The sequence below is a fragment of the Manis javanica genome, chromosome 2 (genome assembly GCF_040802235.1).
Source record: "Manis javanica isolate MJ-LG chromosome 2, MJ_LKY, whole genome shotgun sequence".
In the NCBI taxonomy this organism is placed as follows: domain Eukaryota; kingdom Metazoa; phylum Chordata; class Mammalia; order Pholidota; family Manidae; genus Manis; species Manis javanica.
In genome coordinates, this window is record NC_133157.1 from 184,902,607 (window position 1) to 184,927,471 (window position 24,865).

The 24,865-nt window shown below is 37.6% G+C and overlaps 1 protein-coding gene across 3 annotated transcripts in view; it reads right to left on the reverse strand.

The window, feature by feature from the left end:
• RNF19A (ring finger protein 19A, RBR E3 ubiquitin protein ligase) overlaps nucleotides 1-24,567 on the reverse strand; it is a 62,327-nt gene extending 37,760 nt beyond the window's left edge. Inside the window, exons 1-3 of one of the 3 annotated variants that reach the window (XM_073229893.1) lie at nucleotides 24,255-24,567; nucleotides 3,281-3,349; nucleotides 1,756-1,857 (exon numbers count right to left, since the gene is read on the reverse strand). The gene's annotated coding sequence lies outside the window, so the exon portion shown is untranslated. The remainder of the gene's footprint in view (nucleotides 1-1,755; nucleotides 1,858-3,280; nucleotides 3,350-24,254) is intronic. The other 2 variants (XM_017659455.3, XM_036995365.2) reach the window with 2 other exon arrangements.
• Nucleotides 24,568-24,865: the final 298 nt, after the last annotated feature.

The window sequence follows — 24,865 nt, forward strand, 5'->3', positions numbered from 1 at the left end:
AGCAAATGGAAACTGATCCCGCGCTCTTGGGTAGGAAGAACTAATATCGTCAAAATGGCCATCATGCCTAAAGCAATCTATCGATTCAATGCGATCCCTATCAAAATACCAACAGCATTCTTCAACAAACTGGAACAAATAGTTTTAAAATTCACAGGGAACCACAAAAGACCCCGAATAGCCAAAGCAATCATGAGAAGGAAGAATAAAGCAGGGGTGATCTCGCTTCCCAACTTCAAGCTCTACTACAAAGCCACAGTAATCAACACAATTTGGTACTGGCACAAGAACAGAACCACAGACTAGTGGAACAGAATAGAGAGTCCAGACATTAACCTAAACATATATGGTCAATTAATATACGATAAAGGAGCCATGGATATACAATGGGGAAATGACAGCCTCTTAAACAACTGGTGTTGGCAAAACTGGACAGTACATGTAACAAAATGAAACTGGATCACTGTCTAACCCCATACACAACAGTAAATTTGAAATGGATCAAAGACCTGAATGTAAGTCATGAAACCATAAAACTCTTAGAAAAAAACATAGGCAAAAATCTCTTGGACATAAACATGAGCAACTTCTTCATGAACATATCTCCCCAGACAAGGGAAACAAAAGCAAAAATGAACAAGTGGAACTATATCAAGCTGAAAAGTTTCTGTACAGCAAAGGACACCATCAACAGAACTTAAAGACATCCTACAGTATGAGAGAATATATTCTTAAATGACATATCCAATAAGGGGTTAACATCCAAAATATACAAAGAGCTCATGCACCTCAAAAAACAAGAAGCAAATATTCCAATTAAAAAATGGGCAGAGGAGCTGAACAGACACTTCTCCAAAGAAGAAATTCAGATGCCAACAGACACATGAAAAGATGCTCCACACTGCTAATCATCAGAGAAATGCAAATTAAAACCACAATGAGATATCATCTCACACCAGTTAGGATGGCCGACACCTAAAAGTCAAACAACAACAAATGTTGGCGAGGATGTGGAGAAAGGGGAACCCTCCTACACTGCTGGTGGGAATGTAAATTAGTTCAACCATTGTGGAAAGCACTATAGAGGTTCCTCAAAAAAGTAAAAATACAAATATCATTGGAACCAGGAATTCCATTCCTAGGAATTTACCCTAAGAATGCAGCAGCCCAGTTTGAAAAAGACAAATGCACCCCTATGTTTATTGCAGCACTATTTACAATAGCCAAGTAATGGAAGCAACCTAAGTGTCCATCAGTAGATGAATGGATAAAGAAGATGGGTACATATACACAGTGGAATATTATTCAGCCATAAGAAAACAAATCCTACCATTTGCAACAACATGGATGAAGCTAGAGGGTGTTACACTCAGTGAAATAAGCCAGGTGGAAAAAGACAAGTATCTAATGATTTCACTCATCTGTGGAGTATAAGAACAAAGAAAAACTGAAGGAACAAAACAGCAGCAAACTCACAGAACCCAAGAATGGACTAACAGTTACCAAAGAGAAAGGGACTAGGGAGGATGGGTGAGAAGGGAGGGATAAGGGGGAAAAAGGGGCATTATGATTAGCACACATTATGTAGGGTGGAGGGCATGGGGAAGGCCATACAACACAGAGAAGACAAGTAGTGATTCTATAGCATCTTATTACGATGATCGATGGTGACTGTAATGGGGTATATGGGGGGACTTAATAGTGGGGGAATCTAGTAAGCATAATGTTGCTCATGTAATTGTACATTAATGATACCAGTATAAAAAGATATAATGGGATGGCCATCTGCAAACTGAATGTTCTCACTGGACACTGAATCCACTGATGCCTTGATCTTGGACTTCGCAGTCTCTAGAACTGTGAGAAATAAATGTTTGTTGTTTAAAAAAAAGAAAGAAAAACCCAGAGGTTTACACTGTATAATAGTTCATATCATTTCAGAGCAAAAACAGATGATGAGAGGCAATAAATGTTCTTAATGACATAATTTGAAATACCCCAACTCCTAATAATCAACAACCTAGGAAGTTTTTTAGATTCATTTGCTAGCACAAGAATCTGTGAAGCTATAATGCACTGATGACAAGAAGAAAAGTAGTGTAGAGTAAGACGTAGCTAAGGTTAGCCTTCATGATGTTGTGGCTACTGGCTTAGTGGGAATAACCTTCCCTCTAAAATAAAAGTATGGATCTGTAATTTAGGAGGCTAGAAGAGTTTAGTTACTAAAACAGAAAAGAATAGTTAAATACAAGTAGACCCAAATTACGTATTTTCATTAAGTTATCTAAAAATCATAAAGGAGGTGCTGCTCAAAGATCAATGTCTACAACACACAAGGAATTCCAGTCAAGTGCTAATTAATCAGTAAGAAATGTCTTTCCTTTTCCCTCTTTCCCAGTGTAGTACAACACAAACAAGTAACTAAGACTGCCAATTGCTGCTACCAACTTTCATCCCTCTGAAGAAACCAGCTGGAGAATTAGTTTTATCACTGCAAAGGAGCCTCACTCCTTACTTTTTTATGTATACCTTGGAGATACTTTGGGTTTGGTTCCAGATCACCACAAAAAAAGCAAATATTGTAATTAAGCAAGTCAAATTAATTTTTTGGTTTCCCAGTGCATATTAAAGTTATGTTTATACTATAGTCTGTAAGTATGCAACAGCATTATGTCTAAAAAAACAATGTTCATACTTTAATTAAAAAAATACTTGATTGCTAAAAAATGTTAACCATTATCTGATCTGTCAGTGAATCACCACCTTTTCACAGTGAAGGGTTGTTCCTTAATGTTGGTGGCTGCTGAATGACCAGGGTGGTTGCCGATGGTTAGGGTGGCTGTGGCAATTCCTTAAAAATATGACAACAATGAAGTTTGCCACAATGATTAACACTTGCTTTTACTAACAATTTTTCTGTAGCATTAGGTGCTGTTTGATAGTATTTTATCCACAGAATTCTTTCAAAAGTGGAGTCAAAACACTCAAATTCTGGCACTGCTTTATCAACTAAGTTTATATAACATTCTAAATCCTTTGTTGTCATTTCAACAATCTTCACAGCATCTTCACTAGGAGTAGTTTCCATCCCAAGAAACTGCTTCCTTTGCTCATCCATAAGAAGCAACTCCTCATCCATTCAAGTTTTGCCATAAGGTTGCAGCAACTCAGTCATCTTCAGGCTCCACTTGTAATTCTAGTTCTCTTGCTATTTCCACTGCAGTTAATTCCTCCACTGAAGCTGTGAACTCCCCCCTCAAAGTCATACATGAAGGCTTACCTAATTTTCTCTAGTCCAGTGTTTATATCAAGATCTCTTGATTCTTATTATTTCTACCTCTTGAAGAATCTGGAAGAATTAAGAAATAGAAATGACCAAAACAAAGATATTTCTACCACATGTGTCAAACATTTTGTGGGCCAAAAAGTCAGTACAAGTGCTAATAACTTTGTATAGACTCATCATGAAATATACCTTATTTGGCATCATGGCATTTTTTACACTTGTAAAAATTACAGAAGTTGAGAATTCTGCTCAAGTATCTAACCAACATTACAATATTATTTTAAATGAAAATGTGTTCTAGATTTTAAACACTAAAATTATAAACACAGCATAGAGAAGCACTCAGAAAGCTCAAACACATACAAATAGTTCCCCAAGTTTCAGGAAAGCTGTACCTATTAGGCAAAACAACAAAAATAGCCTTCTTGAAGAGGTAATTTAAGGGCACATTTACAATGGTGCAGGCAGGGTTAAAGGAACCAACAGAGCATAGTACTCAGGAAGCCACTGCTACCCTTCAGAATGACGGTGCAGGGAGGGACCAATTACTGGAGAATAACTGCCAACAGCAGCTGAAAGAATGAATATCTAGCTTCTTTCTTCTGTTTCTCCAACATCCTGCCAGTGCCTCACACTGGAAAAATCCAACAAGAAACCAAGAAGGGAGCCCCAGTGAAGCAGTCCTTAGAGATCAGCCTTCTCTGAGGCACAGAGCAAAGCACAGAAGGCACTCTTCACTAAAGTAAATCTGGAGGGGGGAAAAAAATCCAGTACTGGATGTATGAAGAAGAGAATTTGAAAGCCAAGACTTGGTCAGCCACTTTTAGTTAAGAAATCCTAGATAAGGTCCATTTCTGAGTCTGCGATCTCTACTACAAAACATGGATACTACTACTCACTTAAAATATATGTTGTAAGAATAAAGTGAAATTGACATGTGCTAAAAGTGGCCAACAATATGTGGCACTGTACTAAATGTTAGCTAAAATGAAATTCAAGACAGGCTTTGTATCTGCAGCACCTAACATGGTGTGTAACTTACAGAAGGTGCTAAAACATTGGCTAAATAAATTATGATGCGGAATACACATAAGAGGAAATGAGGAACTGAGCATTCTGTTCTATCTTTGCTTTTGTCTTACTATTGTTGTGTGATCTTTATTAAGGGATACAACTGTACTAAAAAATTGAAAAAAATAAGAATCTTTACCCCAGAACTGCTATAGGATAAATAAAACATTTTAAATATCTTGACATTATACAACTTCAAGAATTAGAGATTTAAAATACTTTATCAGTAAGTATCTCCATAAGCATTTAGTAGCATGTAATGGCCACCCAAATGCCTAAATGATTTAGAATTTAGGAGAGGATATTTGGAAATGCATAAGGCTATGGACAAAAAAGTTCACAGACAATAAAGACAACTCAAAAGAAAATCCCATTGTACTCCTTAATATATTTTTGCCTGTTATTCAACTAAAACTAGGTTTCTTCTGTTACTTTTCAAAATGTTAAAATATGGAGAAAATCCAGTCATTTGTTGTTGATAATAAGTAGAAGAGCAAAGAGTAACAACAGCTATAAATTTTTTTCAATGTTTGACACCCAGATGTTCAGCACTCTAAAACATGCATGTAATAAAGGTGGCATGTAACAATTACTAACACTGTTGAAGAGAATAGAAAGAGGACAAAGGATAAAGACATGTTTTATTTGTTACATTTTTTTAAAGTGATGAAAGAATGGGTTTCACAGAGATTCACACCAGAGTTTTCAATGATCACTAATTTTGGTCACTGGTGAAACTTGACCTACCTTATGTTCCTGTGGAAGTGTCAAGAAAGAAGATCAAAAAGTAAGACCTTTCTTTTCCTCTGTTGGATGATGTACTCTAAATTACAAAAGCGTCTAAAAAAGATGGCAGCATGAGAGGTGAGACAGAGGCCTTCCCCTAAAACCACGTATAATAAGAAAATATAATTAATACAACTAATCCTGAAAGAGCAACAGGAAAGAAGGCTGCGCCAGATTGCATACACCTAGAGAAAAGAATAGACTTCACGGAACAGGGTAACATACCACAGCCGTGATCTGGCGGGACCCAAGCCCTTTCCCCATCCTAGCTCACTGGTGGGAGGAAGAGGAACAGAGCATGGAAGGAGTGGAGGCCTGGGACTGCTGAACACCTAGCTCTGGAGATCTGCTCTGGGAGCACAAAGCTACATTGCATGGTACTCTGGTGATTAGTGGGGTTGGAAAGCTAAGACAGGCAGAATACCTGGAGAGACTGAGATTCCAGCTGCTTGAGGAAAACAGGGATCCATATTCAGCTGCTCTGGGACAAAAGAAAGGTGGGCAGTCTGAGAGACTTCCTAACAGCGAGAGGGGTGCTAAAGGGGCAAGGATTGCACAGAGCTCAAGAGAAAGGACAGGTAGACAAAATTGTATGGGTGCACTCTGCGTAGTAGGTTGGGAACGTTCAGGAGCTTCAGCACTCCATCCCCCTGGCTGGATACACAGCTCCGAGGCCCCCCCCCTGTGACACACAGCAGGCTGCACCTTCCTCCCAGCCAGCCCACCCCTGGCTCACAAACTGAGAGCCCCTGCCCTGGCATCATGCCAGCCAGAGGGAAGCCCTGCCTACAGCAACTACAATCTCAAAGCATAGAGGCTTACACTTGTGTGTTCGGCCCACTGGTTCTGACAGGGGAGACAGGCATAGCAGCCAGGAAGCAGAAACAGCTCTTTGCTCCCCCCAAGCACCAAAACCGCTCCCCTGCAACCCTCAACAATGCTCCAGGGGCTGAGAAGCTCCAGAGAGAGAGCTTCTGGGCATTAGAGGGCACCACATACAAATATGAAATGTCAAAGGAACCTGATTAAAACCAAAATTGTACAAACACCAGAAAAAGAGTCAAATGAAAGCAATCTCATCACTCTTCCTGAAAGAGATTTCAAAATAAAAATCATTAACATGCTCATGGAGGTACAGAAAAATATTCAAACACTCAGGAACGAATTCTGGTAAGAGATCCAATGATTAAGGAACACAATGGAGGGTTTTAAAAGCATTTTAGATATGGTAGAGGAGATGATAAATGAAATAGAAACAGAGAAGAGGAATACAAAGAAGGTGAGGCACAGAGAGAAAAAAGGATCTCTAAGAATGAAAGAATATTGAGAGAACTGTGTGACCAATCCAAATAGAACAATATTTGTATTATAGGGGTACCAGAAGAAGAGAGAGAAAAAGGAATAGAAAGTGTCTTTGAGGAGGTAACTGCTGAAAACTTGCCCAATCTGGGGAAAGAGATAGTCTCTGGCCCTGGAGATGAAAAGATCTCCCAAAACAAGAGACCAAAGGAAGACAACACCAAGACATATATAATTAAAATGGCAAAGATCAAGGATACGGACAGACTATTAAAAGCAGCCAGAGAGAGAAATAATATAACATAGAAAGAAAGGAAAACCCATCAGGCTATCATCAGACTTCCCAGCAGAAACTTTACAGGCCAGAAGAGAGTAGCATGATATATTTAATGCAATGAAGCAGAAGGGCCTCAAACAGAGAATACTCTATCTGGCAAGATTATCATTCAAATTTGAAGGAAGGATTAAATAATTTCCAGATAAGAAAAAGCTGAGAGAATTTACCTCCCACAAACTGTCTCTCTCTATAGTGTACTTTGGAGGGACTTCTATAAAAGTAAGTGCTCCTAAGGCTAAACAGCACTCACCAGGGGTAATAAAACCACAGTAAAGAAAGTAGAACAATTAATTACTAAGCGAATGCAAAATTAAATCAACTACACCCAAAGGCGGTCAAGGGATAGACAAAGAGTACAGATGATGATACCTAGTATATAAAGAATGGATGAGCAAGAAAAAAGAGGTGAAAAAAAAAAAAAGAACCTTAGATTGTGTTCATAAAAGCATATTAAGTGAGTTAAGTTAGATAGTAAGGAACTTAAACTTAATCCTTTGGTAACCATGAATCTAAAGCCTGCAATGGCAATAAGTACATACCTACTGATAATAACCCTATATGGGAATGGTCTGAATGCATCAATCAAAAGATAGAGTCACTGAATGTATAAAAAAAAAAAGACCTATCTGTATGCTGCCTACAAAGGACTCACTTCAAACCCAAAGATACACACAGACTAAAACTGAAGGGATGGAAAAAGATATTTCATGCAACTAACAGGGAGAAAAAAGCAAGAGTTGCGTTACTTGTATCAGACAAAATAGATTTCAAAACAAAGAAAGTAACAAGAGACAAAGAAAGACATTATATAATGATAAAGAGGTCAATCCAACAAGAAGATATAACCATTATAAATATCCTTGCACCCCAACACAGGAACAGCTACATATGTGAAACAAATACTAGCAGAATTAAAGGAGGAAACAGAATGCAATGCATTCATTCTAGTAGACTTCAACACACCACTCCCTCCAAGGGACAGATAAACCAGACAGAAAATAATAAGGAGACAAAGGCACTGAACAGCACATTAGAACAGATGGACCTAACAGACATCTACAGAATAACCAAAAGCAACAGAATACACATTCTTCTCAAGTGCACAAGGAACATTTTCAAGAATAGATCAAATACTAGACCACAAAAAGAGCCTCAGTTAATTAAAAAAGATTGAAATTGTACCAACCAGCTTCTCAGGTCAAAAAGGTATGAAACTAGAAATAAATTACACAAAGAAAATGAAAAATCCTACAAACACATGCAGGCTTCACAATATGCTCCCAAATAACCAATGGATCAATGACCAAATAAAAACAGCAATCAAGCAATATATGGAGATAAATGACAACAATAATTCAACACCACAAAATCTGTGGGATGCAGTGAAGGCTGTGCTAAGAGGGAAGTATATTGCAATACAGGCCTACCTCAGGAAAGAACAATCCTATATGAAGAGTCTAAACTCACAATTAACAAAACTTGAAAAAGAAGAAGAAGGCTCAAAGTCAGTAGAAGGAGGGACATAATAAAGATTAGAGAAGAAATAAATAAAATTGAGAATAAAACAATAGAAAAAATCAATGAAACCAAGAGCTGGTTCTTCGAGAAAATAAACAAAATAGATAAGCCTCTAGCCAGACTTATTAAGAGAAAAAGAGAGTCAACACACATCAACAGAATCAGAAACGAGAAAGGAAAAATCATGACGGACCCCAGAGAAATACAAAGAATTATTAGAGAATACTATGAAAACCTATATGTTAACAAGCTGGAAAACCTAGGAGAAATGGACAACTTCCTAGAAAAATACAACCTTCCAAGACTGACCCAGAAAGAAACAGAAAATCTAAACAGACCAATTACCAGCAATGAAATTGAAGTGGTAATCAAAAAACTACCAAAGAACAAAACCCCCAGGCCAGATGGATTCACCCCAGAATTTTATCAGACAGAGAAGACATAATACCCATTCTCCTTAAAGTTTTCCAAAAAATAGAAGAGGAGGGAATACTCCCAAACTCATTCTATGAAGCCAACATCACCCTAATACCAAAACCAGGCAAAGATCCCACCAAAAAAGAAAATTACAGACCAATATCCCTGATGAATGTAGAAGCAAAAATACTCAACAAAATATTAGCAAACCGAATTCAAAAATACTCAAGAAGATCATACACCATGACCAAGTGGGATTCATCCCAGGGATGCGAGGATGGTACAACATTCAAAAATCCATCAACATCATCCATCACATCAACAAAAAGGACAAAAATCACAAGATCATCTCAAAAAATGCTGAAAAAACATTCAGCAAAATTGAACATCCATTCATGATAAAAACTCTTAACAAAATGGGCATAGAGGGCAAGTACCTCAACATAATAAAGGCCATATATGATAAACCCACAGCTAACATCATACTGAACAGCGAGAGGCTGAAAGGTTTTCCTCTGAGATCGGGAACAAGACAGGGATGCCCACACTCCCCACTGTTATTCAACATAGTACTGTAGGTCCTCGCCACAGCAATCAGACAAAACAAAGAAATAAAAGGCATCCAGATTGGTAAAGAAGAAGTTAAACTGTCACTGTTTGCAGATGACATATTGTACATAAAAAAATCTGGAGAATCCACTCCAAAACTACTAGATCTAATATCTGAATTAAGCAAAGTTGCAGGATACAAAATTAACACACAGAAATCTATTGCTCTCCTATACACTAACAATTAACTGGCAGAAAGAGAAATCAGGAAAACAATTCCATTCACAATTACATCAAAAATAATAAAGTACCTAGGAATAGACCTAACCGAGGAAGTTAAAAAGACCTATACTCTGAAAACTACAAGACACTCGAGAGAAATTAAAGAAGATACCAATAATGGAAACACATCCCATGCTCAAGGATAGGAAGAATTAATATTGTCAAAATGGCCATCCTGCCTAAAGCAATCTACAGATTCAATGCAATCCTATCAAAATACCAACAGCATTCTTCAACGAACTATAGCAAATAGTTCTAAAAGTCATATGGAACCACAAAAGTCCCTGAATAGCCAAAGCAATCCTGAGAAGGAAGAATAAAGCAGGGGGGATTACACTACCCGACTTCAAGCTCTACTACAAAGCTACAGTAATTAAGACAGTTTGGTACTGGCACAAGAACAGAACAATAGACCAATGGAACAGACTAGAGAGCCCAGATATAAAACCCAACCATATATGGTCAAGTAATATACAATAAAGGAACTATGGACATACAATGGGGAAATGACAGCCTCCTCAACAACTGGTGTTGGCAAAACTTGACAGTTACATGCAGGAGAATGAGACTGGATTACTGTTTAACCCCATACACAAAAGTAAACTCGAAGTGGATCAAAGACCTGAATGTAGTCATGAAACCATAAAACTCTTAGAAAAAAACATAGACAAAAATCTCCTCAATATAAACATGAGCAACTTCTTCCTGAACACATATCCTTGAGCAAGGGAACAAAAGCAAAAATAAACACCTGGGACTACATCTGTACAGCAAAGGACACCATCAACAGAACAAAAAAGCATCCTACAGTATGGGAGAATATATTTGTAAATGATGTATCTGACAAAGGGTTAACATCCAAAATATATAAAAATCTCACACGCCTCAACACCCAAAAAGCAAATAAGCCCACTAAAAAATTGGCAGAGCATATGAAGAGAGAATTCTCCAAAGAAGAAATTTAGATGGCCAATAGGCACATGAAAAGATGCTCCACATCACTAATTATCAGGGAAATGCAAATAAAAACCACAATGAGATATCACCTCACTGGAGTTAGGATGGCCAGCATCAAAAAGACTAAGAACAACAAATGCTGGCGAGGATGCAGAGAAAGGGGAACCCTCCTACACTGCTGGTGGGAATGTAAGATAGTTCAACCACTGTGGAAAGCAATATGGAGGTTCCTCAGAAAACTAAAAATAGAAATACCAGTTGACCTGGGAATTCCACTCCTAGGAATTTACCCAAAGAATACAAGTTCTCAGATTCAAAAAGACATCTGCACCCATGTTTATTGCAGCACTATTTACAATAGCCAAGATATGGAGCAACCTAAGTGTCCATCAGTAGATGAATGATAAAGAGGGTGTGGTACATATACACAATGGAATACTATTCAGCAATAAGAAAGAAAGAAATCCTACCATTTACAACAACATGGATGAAGCTGGAGCATATTATGCTCAGTGAAATAACCCAGGTGGAGAAAGACAAGTGCCAAATGATTTGTGGAGTATAACAACAAAGCAAAACTGACGGAAGAAAGAACAGCAGCAGACTCACAGACTCCAAGAAGGGACTAGTGGTTATCAAAGGGGAGGTTTGTGGAAAGAGGGAAGGGAGGGAGGGAGAAGGGGATTGAGGGGTATTATGTTTAGTATACATTGTGTGGGAAGGAGGGTCACAGAGAAGACAGTGTAGCACAGAGAAGGCAAATAGTGAATCTGTGGCATCTTACTACACTGATGGACAGTGACTGCATTGGGGTATCAGGGGAGGGGGACTCGATAATATGGGTAAATGCAGTAACCATATTGTTTCATTGTTTTTTCACGTGAAACTTTTACTGTACATCAAAAATACCTTAATAAAATATGTAAATTTCAAAAGCAGCTATCAAACTTCTTTAGTATTATGGGATTAAATTGAGAGGCTGGGAGAAGATAAAAGATACAAAAAATTTTAACTTTAATGGTTACATATTTGGTATTACATGTGAGATTGGGAAACCACAAGGAACATTTGCTCTGGTGGGAAAGGTATTTCTGGTATTTCCTCATGTTACAAGTCATTTTTTACATTTAACTTTCTGTGAACTAACCACGTTTATATCCTGCTATTGGTGTATAAGACCTATTTATTTATACAGGAAGTTCACTATTGTGTGTCAAACACATTTTTTTTAAAATTGTATTTGACTGTATGGTAATTTTATAATTCAGTAGTTTCTAAATTTTTTAATATGTTCAAATTCACTTACCTTTCCCTTTATGACTTTTTGGTTCTATACCTGTCTTGAATGACAGACTTGCTCACTCCAAGATTATATTTTTTAAAATTCTCTCAGGTTGTGATTCTTCTATAGTCTATCTTTTTATTAAAATCTTCCATCCATTTCAATTTATTTTAATTGATCAAAATTTTATGTTTTCTAAGTGGCTAGCCAGTTATCTCAACATCAGTTTTTACTGAATGGATCTTTTTTCACCCACATCTCCCTACTATTTGATAAGCTACTTCTTTGGTGTATGAATTTATTGCTACCTAGGTGGCATGGACTTCTAAAATATGATCTTAAAATGAGCTACCAAACTGTTTTGTTCCTATTTGTACTTTCACCAGTCAAAAGGTGCTTATTTCCCTGAATTCTCACCATCTTGGACTTCTTCTCAAGAGGAATGATATATATAAATTTTTCCTGGAAAACATTTGGCAGTGTTTCAAAGGATACCTTCACCTAGGCTCTGAGATACTCTATCTATGAATCTGAATGATGCAGTCATAGGAAATTTTAGCCTAAGCTTAAGTATGCATTTGTTTTATCTACAATATAAACAATTAGTATACTGTTTTTAAAAAATAATCTTTAAAGGGTTTTCTTCCATTATCCAACACTTGCAACTGTAATGGCTTCTGGGAATGACTAAATCTGTTAAGCTTTTTGCTTTTTTAGTACCCCTTGTTAAGTATTAATTCATCTATGCTTTTGACAAATACAGTAGGTGTCTATCACATGTCAGATACTCTTCTATGTAGTTATGCAATAGTGAACAAAAAAGACAAGGACTCTGTTCTGTAGAACTTTCACTGTATGCATCTAAATGAAGCAGTGAATAAAGACACTCTAGACTTTCTTTCTAAACAGTAATATGAAATTTGCAAGGACCTAAATTATAATAAAGTTATTCCCTTTTTTCTTAAGCATAATTAAGAAAGAGTAAAAATTTGATTTTTATATTGGGGTATATGGTAGTCCCCTAAACAAATTTATCAAAATCCATTTTAAAGCTTTTTTTTCCAAAAGACTATATATACTTTTGACAGCGCTCTATTTTTCACAGTGACAAGTTTTCTAACACCATAAACAGCAGACGATTTAAGATGTACAAAGGGGAATCACTAGTTATCTGACCAAATGATCTGGTGCAGAGGACATTCATTTGGCTCACTGTGTACAACTTCCGGAACCAATACAGTTAAATAAACAGCAGGGGGAACCTTCAAAACTTCACTCACTTTTTTGGTTAAATAAAGGTTCCTAAGACAAGGACAAATGGAAGTTATTATTCTATAGGAGATACTATATAGAGAGTTGCAAACAAACTATCAAATTTAAATGTAACTAGTTAAAATTTAATGTGGTAGTTGACTACCAAAAAAGCAGAACTAATTAACATAAGCCATCCTTTCATCAGACAACAGTTAGAAGTGATATGTTAGAAATGATGTAACTGAACACAAGCTAATTTTGGCTCAAAGTAAATAGAGTTTTTGTAAAGCTGAACCATCTAATTAAGAGAAGTTTGAGGTATTAAGCTGCCTGGATTTTCATAAATGCCTTTCTCTGAACAGAAATAAATCACTAAGGTTCATTACAATAAACTTTGCTATTGTTCAAAAATGTTATTTAAGTATTTAAGTTATTTTTAATATGTCATTACATGAATTTCTCTAAGACAAATATGAATAATGTTTTCAGTCCTCTTATGTTTACATAGCTACAAACCAACTGCAAGTGGTCTAATATTAAGAATGGGATAAATAATTTTAATTCAACTACTTGTCAATGAGGGAGGTGGGTATAATTCAACAGATCATTAGGATGGGCAAATATCAGTTTCCAGAAAGTTTTTGGAAAGTGAATGCCTACCAAGACTCATATATACTATCTTGAGCTCTACCCCTAAGATAGGTTCCGTAACTTCCCAGAAACTAAAAGTTCAAACAATTCCCATATGCCACAAAGCTTCCCAAGACGATAGCTCTTAAACACGTTCACAGAAACACACCTGCCACATTTACCAATTTAAGCTTATTCTTGATTGGGAGGTAGAAAAGAATGGCATTCTGTGGGTTTAATAGTAAGCATTACAAATAATACTCATTACTAAATCCATTACAAAGAGTTAGCTGCGGCAGAAAGAAAAGGCATTAGTGATTCCAATTTTCCAATAAAAAAAGATTACGAACATTTGGCTAGCCCATTCCAGGCCCTCTTTGTTCAGAAGGGCAAGGAACACACCAATATGGGAAATGGCAGGGACAGTGTAATGCAAAATCCCAGGTATGAAGGACAGCTCAGAGACATGAAAAAGTTTTAAAATAGGTTAAAAGATGTCTGTCAAAACTTTTTTTGAACTGGTTAAAATACTGCTACAGCTCAACAGAAAAGAAATATTAACCTAATCTGAGTTCTTAGCCATGTCTACTTTTTGAATTTCAATTTTCATATCTGAAAGTTGGATTGCACCAGATAATGTATAAGATCCCTTAGTTTTAAAATACTATGATTCTAATATACAAATACACTCTATGGTTAAAAGTGGATAATTAAGATTTTCTGAGATAAAATTTATTCTGTTCTTTTGAAAAATATCTTCAAATTATCTCATGTTACCACATTCTTTTGTCAGCAAATTCAGTAGAATGAGTATAATCTTTACAAACTGAATTTTACAAGAATCATTAATCTGAATAAATCTACTTGGACAGTTACAAGTATTAAACGTTTGGGCTAATTTGTCCTAAGCACTTTTTCTGGAAGTCTTTTTTTAATAAAAATTATTGATAAGAGCAGCATCTCAACACTCCAATTTTGGAAGCTCATTTGCCTCTTTCTTCTGAAGAATATGCGGGATGGAGGAAGAGAAGACTTCTAGTTAAGCAAATCATTGTGTGTGTTTAATTTTATGATACACATACATAAAGAAGTAGAGTACAGGCCTGGGAGAACTGTTTGGTAGAAGTCCTAGAAGCTATTTTTTAAATTTTCTTCAAATTAGAAAGTAATTACAAAGAAGGAACAATATCTCTTGGGAAACAAGAGGCACAGTAAGCAAAATGTGTCTATTTTCCTTTGATAGAGAGCATTCATATAGCTTCTCTCTAAACATTTTCCCCCAAAATAAAGTGAAAACTGAAATACAAATGAAATATTAATTTTATAAGGAAAGAAAACACATATGGGAGTATTTTCTAAAGAACATGGCAGAATCCAGGCAAGAATTACACAACGGGTAAACAATCATAAAGGTTTATCATTATGGTTTTCTGACTGAGAATTCGAAAGGAACAAAACAGGTTTCATTATAATTCTAAAACATACTATTAAATTAGATGTACTAGACATTTAACTATAGACTCCTGGGAAGCATCAACCTGAAGACCAACTGAAAAATCAGCAATCAAGAGACAGTGGGTCTGTCTATTAAACACAGGGAGATACAAAGAATGAAAAGGCTACAGACCTGAACTATATCATAAATACTAGTCATGCACAGGGACATCTGCCTCAATCCCTTTGCTCTTCTCAGAATGCTGCACTAACTTTACTTGGCTGTGGAACCTATCCTTCCATTGACACTAGGGTTCTCATCTAACCTCTGTATTTTATATAAGTTAGAAAACTGCAGTCAATCTACTCAGTCCAATATATCATCATTACTAGCCACATGAAACTAAGTGTAAATGGATAAAAAAAATTTTTAATTTACATTTCATTTCTTCATCTGCACTAGTCACATTTCAAATGCTCTATAGCCACACAGGTACTACACTGAAAAGTGCAGGCATAGAACATTTCAATCACTGCAGAAAGTTCTATCAGACCACACTAGTCAAGAGCTATTTGGTTTAGCCACAACTAATGTGGTACCACCAAAGTCTCAGTTCTATTTATCTTCCCAGACTAGGCTTTCATTTATCACCTGGTTTCTGAATGATAACCTTAGCCTTTTTGTTAAAGTTTACTCACAAATCTCCAATCACTTCCCACAGATAAACAAATTTCAAACTCTGCATAGCATTCAAAACCTTCCACAATCTAACCATAGTCTCTCACTATTACCCTATATAAAAACTCTAGCCAACTGATCTATTTTTTAAACATATTAAAGTAACATAGTTTCACCTCCATGGCTTTTCCTATGCCTTTGTCTCTGCCTGGAATACTCTTCTCTATCTTCTTTGCTTATCTAAATTTCCACTCTTCTTTTCAAAGCCCACCTCCTACCTTATCTTCACAAATCCTTCTAGGTTAGTAATTATAAACAAACTACTAAAAATTGCTTCATACTTTTATGTAGAAGTTCACCATTTTCTAAATACTTCATCTAAATATTTTACTATGATCCTTTGCTAAAATCTGGGGGGAAAGTTGAGTGAAAGACCAGATGGGCGAACCTGTGGTGCCAAATACAATCCTTAAAAGGGTAATCAGAATTTACTGAAAGACAACATTTTAAACAAAGACTTGAAGGGGATAAAGGAGTTAGCCACACGGAAATCTGGGGAAAGAGCATTTAAAGCAAGGGGAACAGCCACAGCCAAGGCCCTAAGTCAGGAATGTGCCTGTTAATTCAAGGAATAGCCCAGAGGCCAGAAGGTGGCCAAAGGGAAATGAGCAAAGCAGGTGGTGATAGGTGAGAGAGGTCAGAATGTAATGGCAGGCTATCTGTATGAGGCTTTATAGACCACCATAGGACTTTAGCTTTCATTCTAAGTAAGATGGAGAAGTTTTGGGGGTTTCTAGACGAAGATGGTTTAGAATTTGAATAATTTAAAGGGATAATTATGGTGTTTAAAATGGAAAAGAAGGAAGGGTAGTAGCATGGAGAACAGTTTAAAGGCTACCGCAGTAAAGTAGGAAAGATGATGGGCTATCAGTGGAAGTGATAACGATATGTTTTGATACATATTTTGAAGGTAGAACTGATATGATTTCCTAGGATTTTGGCCTGATAAGCCAGGTTAAAACTGTTACCCAGAGGTGAGGCTCAGAACCTCACCCCTCCTGTTTTGAGAGAAATCTTCTGCATCCATGGATGTTTTAATGCCCTTGTCTAGCTTGGAGTAACACATAGTCTACAGGCACACACCTGATCATCTACAATTGCTGTCTTAACAACACTAAACTATGTTTTGTACCTTTATCTTGCATCTACCTACCACTTCAGCATTTTATTAAAAATAAAAATAATAATAATAATAAAGGGAGAAATGTGGGATCCACATATACATCAAGTATAAAAATCAAACGAATATTCATATTTGACCTGATTGTTTATAGTTCATAAAGCGTGATCAAAACCGAATGTTTCTGTGATGACTGCCCTTGCACTGTTCACCATCTAAGAATTTATTCACTATGTAAGAACTCGTTCACCATGTAAGAACTTGTTTGTTATGCTTCAGAAGATTGGAGACTGACGAGAATTAGGCTTGAGATGGATTAATGATTGTACATTGAGCATTGCCCCCCCATACAGAATTTTATTGTTGTTAACAACCATTTGATCAATAAATATGAGATGCCCTCTCAAAAAAAAAAATCAAATGAATATTCATATTTGAACTGTTTATAGTTCATAATGCATGATCAAAACCATAAGCCTCTGTGATGACTGTCCTTGTAATGTTCACCATGTAACTTATTCACTATGTAAGAATTTGTTCTCCATGTAAGAAATTGTTCGTTATGCTTCAGAAGATTGGAGACTGACGAAAATTAGGCTTGGGGTGGATTAATGATTGTGCATTGAGCATTGACCCCCCCATACATAATTTTATTGTGGTTAACAACCATTTGATCAATAAATATGAGAGATGCCCTCACAAAAAAAAAAAAAAAAGTACACACTTCCAATTGTAAAATAAATAAGTAACCGGGATGTAATGTATAGCATAAGGAATATAGTCAAAATATTATAACAACTTGGTATGGTGATAGCTGGTACCTAGAATTATCATGTATATAAATGTTAAATCACTGTGTTGTACACCTGAAACTAATGTAATACTGTGTGTCAACTACCCTTCAATTAAATAAAAAAAGAAAGAAAGAAAAAAAAATCAGAACAAACTTAGGAACTGTAAAAAAAAACTGTTACCCAGTGAAATCGAGAAGGCTGCGAAAAAACATGTTTTAGGGAGGAACTAAGAGCAAGAGAACATTTTCAGACATTTAAGATGCCTTTTATATCTTAAGTGGGAATGTATATTCAAATAACTGTTTGACAAACCTGGAGTTCAGGAAAAAAGTCCGGCCTAGAGATAGAAATTTGGGAAGAGTTACTATATGGATGGTGTATAAAATCATAAAGGTGGATGAAATCAACAAAACAGTAAATACAAAAGGGTAAGGACTGAGCCCTGTGGCATTTCAACATAGCCACTAAAGGACATAGATAAGGTTGAAGGAGGAACCATTTAGAAATTATACCTTTGAAAACACAAGTTGTGTAGTCTATCCCCACCAATACTTTATTCATCCCCTCCCCTAAATGTAAACCATACCTTAAGAAAAGCAACAAAGGGACAAACTGGGAGAAGCGAAGGAATGACATGAGAGAAAATAACAATGTAACCTATATAATGTTTCTTAAGGCTGTTGAGACTTGAGGGTATTAAGACACTTCCTCTGATATTTCTAAGGAAGGTTTAGAATTCTAAAGGAAGGACTATCTAGTCTGTAATAGTTACAGTGCACGATGTCAAACAAAGATAAGCATAGTACCAAAGACTTCTGAGTATATATTAGTTTCCTCTGGCTATTGTAAAAAATGACCACAAAATGCATGGCTTAAGACAACAGAAATTTATTTTCTTATAGTTCTGAGTAAAGTCTAAAATCCAGCAGGGCCATAATCTCTTCCAGGTTACCAGGGAGAAATGTGTTCTTTGCCTCTTTCAGCTTCTGTTGACTACAAGCAGTCCTTGGCTTGTGGCCACATCAGTCTAATCCCTGCCTCTGTGATCACTTTGCCTCCTCTTCTTCTGCCTATCATTTCCCTCTACTTTACCCTTACAGGAACAACCTGCCATTGGATTTTGGACCCACTCAGATAATCCAAGATGATTTCTCATCTCAAAATGCTTAATTACATCTGCAAAGACTCTTTTTCCAAATAAGTTATCATTCACAGGTTACGGAGTTTAGAATGTAAACCTACCTTTTTGAGGGCTACCATTCAACCTATGGTTTCAGAAATTTTCGGTAAAGACATAAGTAAAATGTTTCATGTTTACACAAAAAATATTGAACAGTTAAAAAAATGTTTTGCTTGTCTTTTTAAATTAAAGGGTAAGGCTATGAGAAGACATCTATTTGACTTTACCTATGTACATGATTTGGCTATGTATATATAACTGCTTAGCAGGTAACCAACCACTGGATAAAAAAATTAGTCATTGTGCTATTCATCAGGTACATGCTATGAAGCTAGGCTTTTCGAAAAGGTTTTACTTTCCTCACTCACACGCACTTATCAGTGCCCACCCCCTCTTTCCAAAGGACCTTATTTCAGGACTTTGGCTTGAGGATAACTATCTAAGAAGTGAAAGTTACTTGTACAAACAAAAACTGAAGGATAGATTAGTTCAGGCAAAATTTAAATAGATCAGAGATTTAAAATATGGTGCTCAAACAAAACCTTTCCTGATTCTGTTATGTTACAAGAGCATGTTGTATTAATTTATTCACTGTAATTGTTTCTAATGTGGGAGATAACAGGATCTCCATATACGGCAGTTTCATGGGGACTTCTTCTGTTTTTATACTCAAGACTTGCTATGACAGGTTGCTAATAATGAAAACAATCTCTTTTGTAACAGTATTGTCTGAGTAGTTCAGAATGTTTCAAAGACATAATATATACTAACTCAGTGAAATAGATGACAGCATATTCTCTCTCATTTTTAAATATAGGGAAAGAGTGAGGCACAGTCATTTTGGGAGAGTTGTAAAAACCAAAAGAAGTCAGTTCTCCAATTGATATTCAATATTCAGTTCAACTCAGTAACTGCAGTTCAGTGACACATGCACTTGTGTATTTGATCTAGAGAGACATGTCAATCAGAAAGAGACCATCAAAAAGACAAAAGAACTTCTAAGGAAAGGAACAAACATTTCATACAAAATTCCCCTGGAGTTATGCTGTGCAGTGTGAACACATACTGGATAGATGACATAGCACGAATAAAAGAATGTCAAGTCACTCATTAACACATGCTAGAACGATAATATTTTGGACATGCTGGGTTAACTATTATGAAAATTAATTTCACCTCTTTTTACTTTTTTCATGTGGCTAACAGAAAATCTTAAATTACATTTATGACTCACATTATATTTCTATTAGCCCTGATACAGAAAAGTTATGAAATATATACCTTATATTATTATATATACTTTATTTAGTTAGCAAATACTAACTCAACAGCTATCATTATCAGGTTTTATGCTAAGTGCTGAGACCTTAAGAGTGAACAAAGAGAATGGCCCCTGCCAGCAGAGTTTACATTAACTCCTACACTTCTACTGCACAGTCTACATATATTATTCCATTTATGATAATGCATAAAAATAACTTAATTTGGAACACCATTTTGGGGAACAAATGCCAATACTTAGAAATCACAAAATATAAATCATCAGTAGATTCATACTAATGGCAGTCTATTTTTGTGATATACTGTTTATATTATAACGCTATATAGTACTTATCTGGAAGCCTAACTCTCACATTCTCAATAGTTTCTCCTGGTTTCTTGCTCCTTCCCTCTAACAGTTTGCTCACTCCTTATGGCTCACCTCTACCAGACTGCTTTTCCACTGGCAGCCTGCCTGCTATTCACATTACAGCAGGGCTATTTCTATTTTCAGGGGTCCCCAGAGGAAGACAGGCTGAAAATGTTAACTGTGCATAATTTTAAGGGGCCAACTCTGGTTTTTTGGTCCCAAAATTGAGTTTGAAGTTTCTTTTGAGCTTAAACAAACTAGGGGATTTCTGAGGAGGATTTTGCTTCATAATTCAATGCACAAACCTATTTGAGGGCCAAATCAACTCATTAATTTTGTCCTACTGAGGTTTTCACACAAGAAAACTCTCCCAGATAGGGCTTGCAAAACAAGTGATCACATAGTATTTCTCTATTAAACGATTTTAAAAACAAATACTAGGTAACATCATTAGGAGAGGAATACATAATGTTTTTAAGGACAATGACATAAATATCAATAAAATGTTACCAATAAATAATTGTTCAGGCTTTACTGGCAACTACAAAGAGAACAATACCAGCAAAAACAACTTTATCAAAAGGTGTTAATTCTTCCCATTTTAATACAGAAAGTTTTACTGACATATAATAGCTATTTACAAACAAATGAAGTACTGAAGCTTTAAACACCCAAATGATTTCACTGCCTTTTTTGGCTGAAGTCTACTACCATCTGAAATACAGATGTATTTAGAAAAGGAATATTTTATCTTTTAGTCTTTAGTTGTGCAGGTGTGGTTATGTACATAGATGTTTTGATGTTACTACACGTATTCCGTCAGCTGACAAAGAACTGAAATCTTGTAACCAAAAAAAAAAAAAAGCTGAAGAAAAACAATTACTCCAGATTGGAGAAAAAAAATCACCTAAGGAAAATTTAGCTATTCTCCAATAGGTAATCAGATTAACACTTTGCTAAAAAAGAGTCAAACCAAAATTGAATACTTCATACATCATCATGGGTCTTTCAGACCATCATTAAACTACTAGTGCTAGCTTGCCAAATACAGTGCAATATGCAATCAAATATAAATTTAGAAATTCAACTCTCCTTTGGCCTTCCATTCCAAAAATGGCCTGATTTTTATATGGGCCTCAAACAATAAAAGAGCATAAAGCTTAGTCAGCACAAAACAGCCTGCATATGACAATCAATTCTTGTCAGTAGCATCAGAAAAAGTTAACAATTCTCTAAGATTTCCTTTATAACCTGAATAGAAAAGGCAATTCAGATGTAAATACAACAAAATGTATCCCCAGCCTGTCTGTGCCCAGTACTTGACTAGAGACTTTAACATGTTATTACAAATATTTATCTTCCCTCTCCCCTTTGAAAAATTCAGAGAACAGCATCTTTCAATCCTTAGTGCTCACCAAATTAAAAAAAAAAAAGTTTAAGTGGGAGGGGATGATTAGAACCCAACAAATATCTGTGATATACCTAAATAATTTTTAAAATCAGAACCTGTCATAATATACAAGATTCTTTCAAATATTAAAAGTTGTTTCAGATTACCTACATATAACTCCATCTAAGCCTGTCAGAATAGTCCTTTCAATTCAATCTCATTAAAGAAAGGTGACCCCAAGTGTCTTACATTAACAACTGCAAAAATATTACTTTATGACTTCCTCTATTTCAAATTTGTGAAATGCATTTATTTTCCATTAAGGTGCCAAAGTAACTTTAAAAATAGTTATCTTAGTATCTTTCAGGTTAGGTAGAAAAAATATGGCTTCATTTAGTCAAGTAAAAAGCACCCCAAATCCTACAAATCATTTCCAAAATTTTAAAAAGAAATTCCAACACTGGTTAGATGACAGTAAAATGGACTGTTCTCTATTAAACTCTAATGATCAATTGAGGCATTCCCCCAAAGGGGGGATGAAAGAGCAATATTTTAAGTAGCAACTATTTGGAGGCTAAGAAGTGAGTTGTGTTTCAACTCCTAAAATAATGTTTCAGTTTTAAAAGTTACTGGAATCTGCCTGAAGTTAGAAATATTAAAAAAATACCCTTCATTTAGTTGTCAAAATAATTTTTTTCTCAGAAACACTACCTTGTGATGACAGTTTCTGTGAACACATGTAATTCAAACTTCAGTTATACTGTGCACAGTAATAAAGAGAATATTAAACTAACAAAAAGGTTTTTGTTGTTTTTGCATGATTTGGTTTATTAAGTATACCAAGCCTTAATTCTAAATCTTTACCATGGAATTGCATGCTGCAAAGAAAGAACATTTTACAACAAGAGGTAACAATAAATCATCGCCATTTTCTAAACAGGAGTATTTACATTTTAATTCAGTTTAGATAGTTGGGTCTAACAGAAGCATAAACAGGCAAATATAGTAACAGATTGAATTATAAACAGAAGTGAAAAGATGCGCGTTAAAATGGTTAATGGCAAAACGGAAAAGGAAATTTAGACATACTGTCACAGTTCATGAAAAGGCTCAAGGAATCTAAAGTTAAAATAATAAAAAATAAAATAAAAAGATAGCCATAGTCTTACAAAAAGAGTGGAATAAGAAGGGCAAGGTAACATTTTAAGCAACCGGTAGGACGAAGGGATGTTTTATGCCTCCACTGTTTATTAACATTTAAAACTAGCATTTGCAGCCAACACTTGGGTTTGAATATTGCAGCGGCAGTTAAATGCTGTCCTTTCCAACCTCAACCCAACAGAACATTTTGAGTTGTGGATATTAAACAAAATAAAGCATCGTTCGTATACTTCTACCTTCAAGGGCCAGTGAGAAAAAATTAAGACTTTTTTTTCTTCCATATTTAGCCTTAAACTCTCTCCCCTCTTTTATTTACTGCCCTTGTCGCGGGGTTAATGAACCCTAAACTTCTCTTTCTTCCTCCCATTGATGAAAATGGGGACAAAGAGCAATGACACAGGGAACCCCAAACGACAGGAAAAACTGGAAATTAAAGAGTGGCATTACTTGCTGGGTGAAGGCTGGAAACTCCCTGAAGGTTTAGCATGAAGGAGACTATCCTGGAAGACCCCTACCAACACATACTTTACCCCAAACCTACATCATTTCTCGTATGTTTAATTTCTGCTCTTGAAGAGGATGGCAGTTCTCACGGATGAACCTTCCCCGGACTGCCCCCGTCTCCTTAGTGGGGGCAGCAGGGGATGGGGGCGCGGCAGCGGCTCCGAATGTGCGGCGGGGCCCGGAAGTCGGTCCCGTTAGAGCCGATTTCACCCGTCAGGAATGCGCTCCGCCCCACCCCCTCCTCGCCGTGGCCGCCCTCGGCGTCGCCCGCTTGAGGGGCCAGAAAGTGTGGGGAGCGCCACCTTGCCCCGTCACAATATCGCCGGGTCGGCTGCCATCCCCACAGACTGCCCGGGCGGAGACAGGGCTTGGGGCGGATCCCACGCTCCGCCTCGGCCGGCGCGGCCAAGGGGGAGCCAGCGCCCGGGCCGGGTGGGGGACGCCGAACCGGCCCGAGGCCCGATCCGGGGACCCGCCTCAGCCCGATCACGAGAGGGGGCGCCTTTCCCACGAGTTCTCCGTCCCGAGGAAGGGCGCGAGGGCAGTGGCCGTGCCAGAGCGCCTCGGGTGGGAAAGGGGAGCCGCCCCTGCCCTCCCGCTCCCGGGAGCAACCTCCTCCGGCGCCCGCCCGTACCTTCAACTCCTCAGAGCGGCAGCTGGCGCAGGGCTGCGGGCGGGCAGGCCCCTCTCCCAGCCGCGGCGGCAGGAGCCGCAGGAAGTACGGAGGAGGCTCCCTCAGACCCGCCGCGGCGCCTCTCAGCTGGGGCGGGGGACCGGGGAGGAGGGGTCCCGACGGCCGCTGTCCCGAACTCCTCCTCCGCAGCTCTGTCTGGACGGCTGTTCCCGGGAACCGGCGACGCAACTGCCATTCTCCCCCTCCTTCGGCCCCCGCGGCCTCCGCCTCCTCCTCCCACTTCTTCCTCCCGCCCCCGGCCCGGCCAGCCACGGCGCACCGCCCACGCGCTGTGCGTCATGGCGTCACGCCCACTGGGCCCGCCGCGGGCGGCTCTGGGAGGCTGTCGTTTGCTCGCGTAGGTTCTCCGGGTGCTCTCCCTAGGTCACCTCGCCTGCGACCCTGGTGGCGAGCGTGGCCCCGTTGCCCGCCCCTCAGCGGGGAGGTCAGTGAACCGCAGGACTTCGCCTGGACCGAGCTGAGCTGGAGGGCAGGTGTCTTTAAGGGAGAGTGAGGCTGGCTGGCGCTGTTCCCGAGGTGAAAGGAGATGTTGGACTTGAGACTCAAGCTTC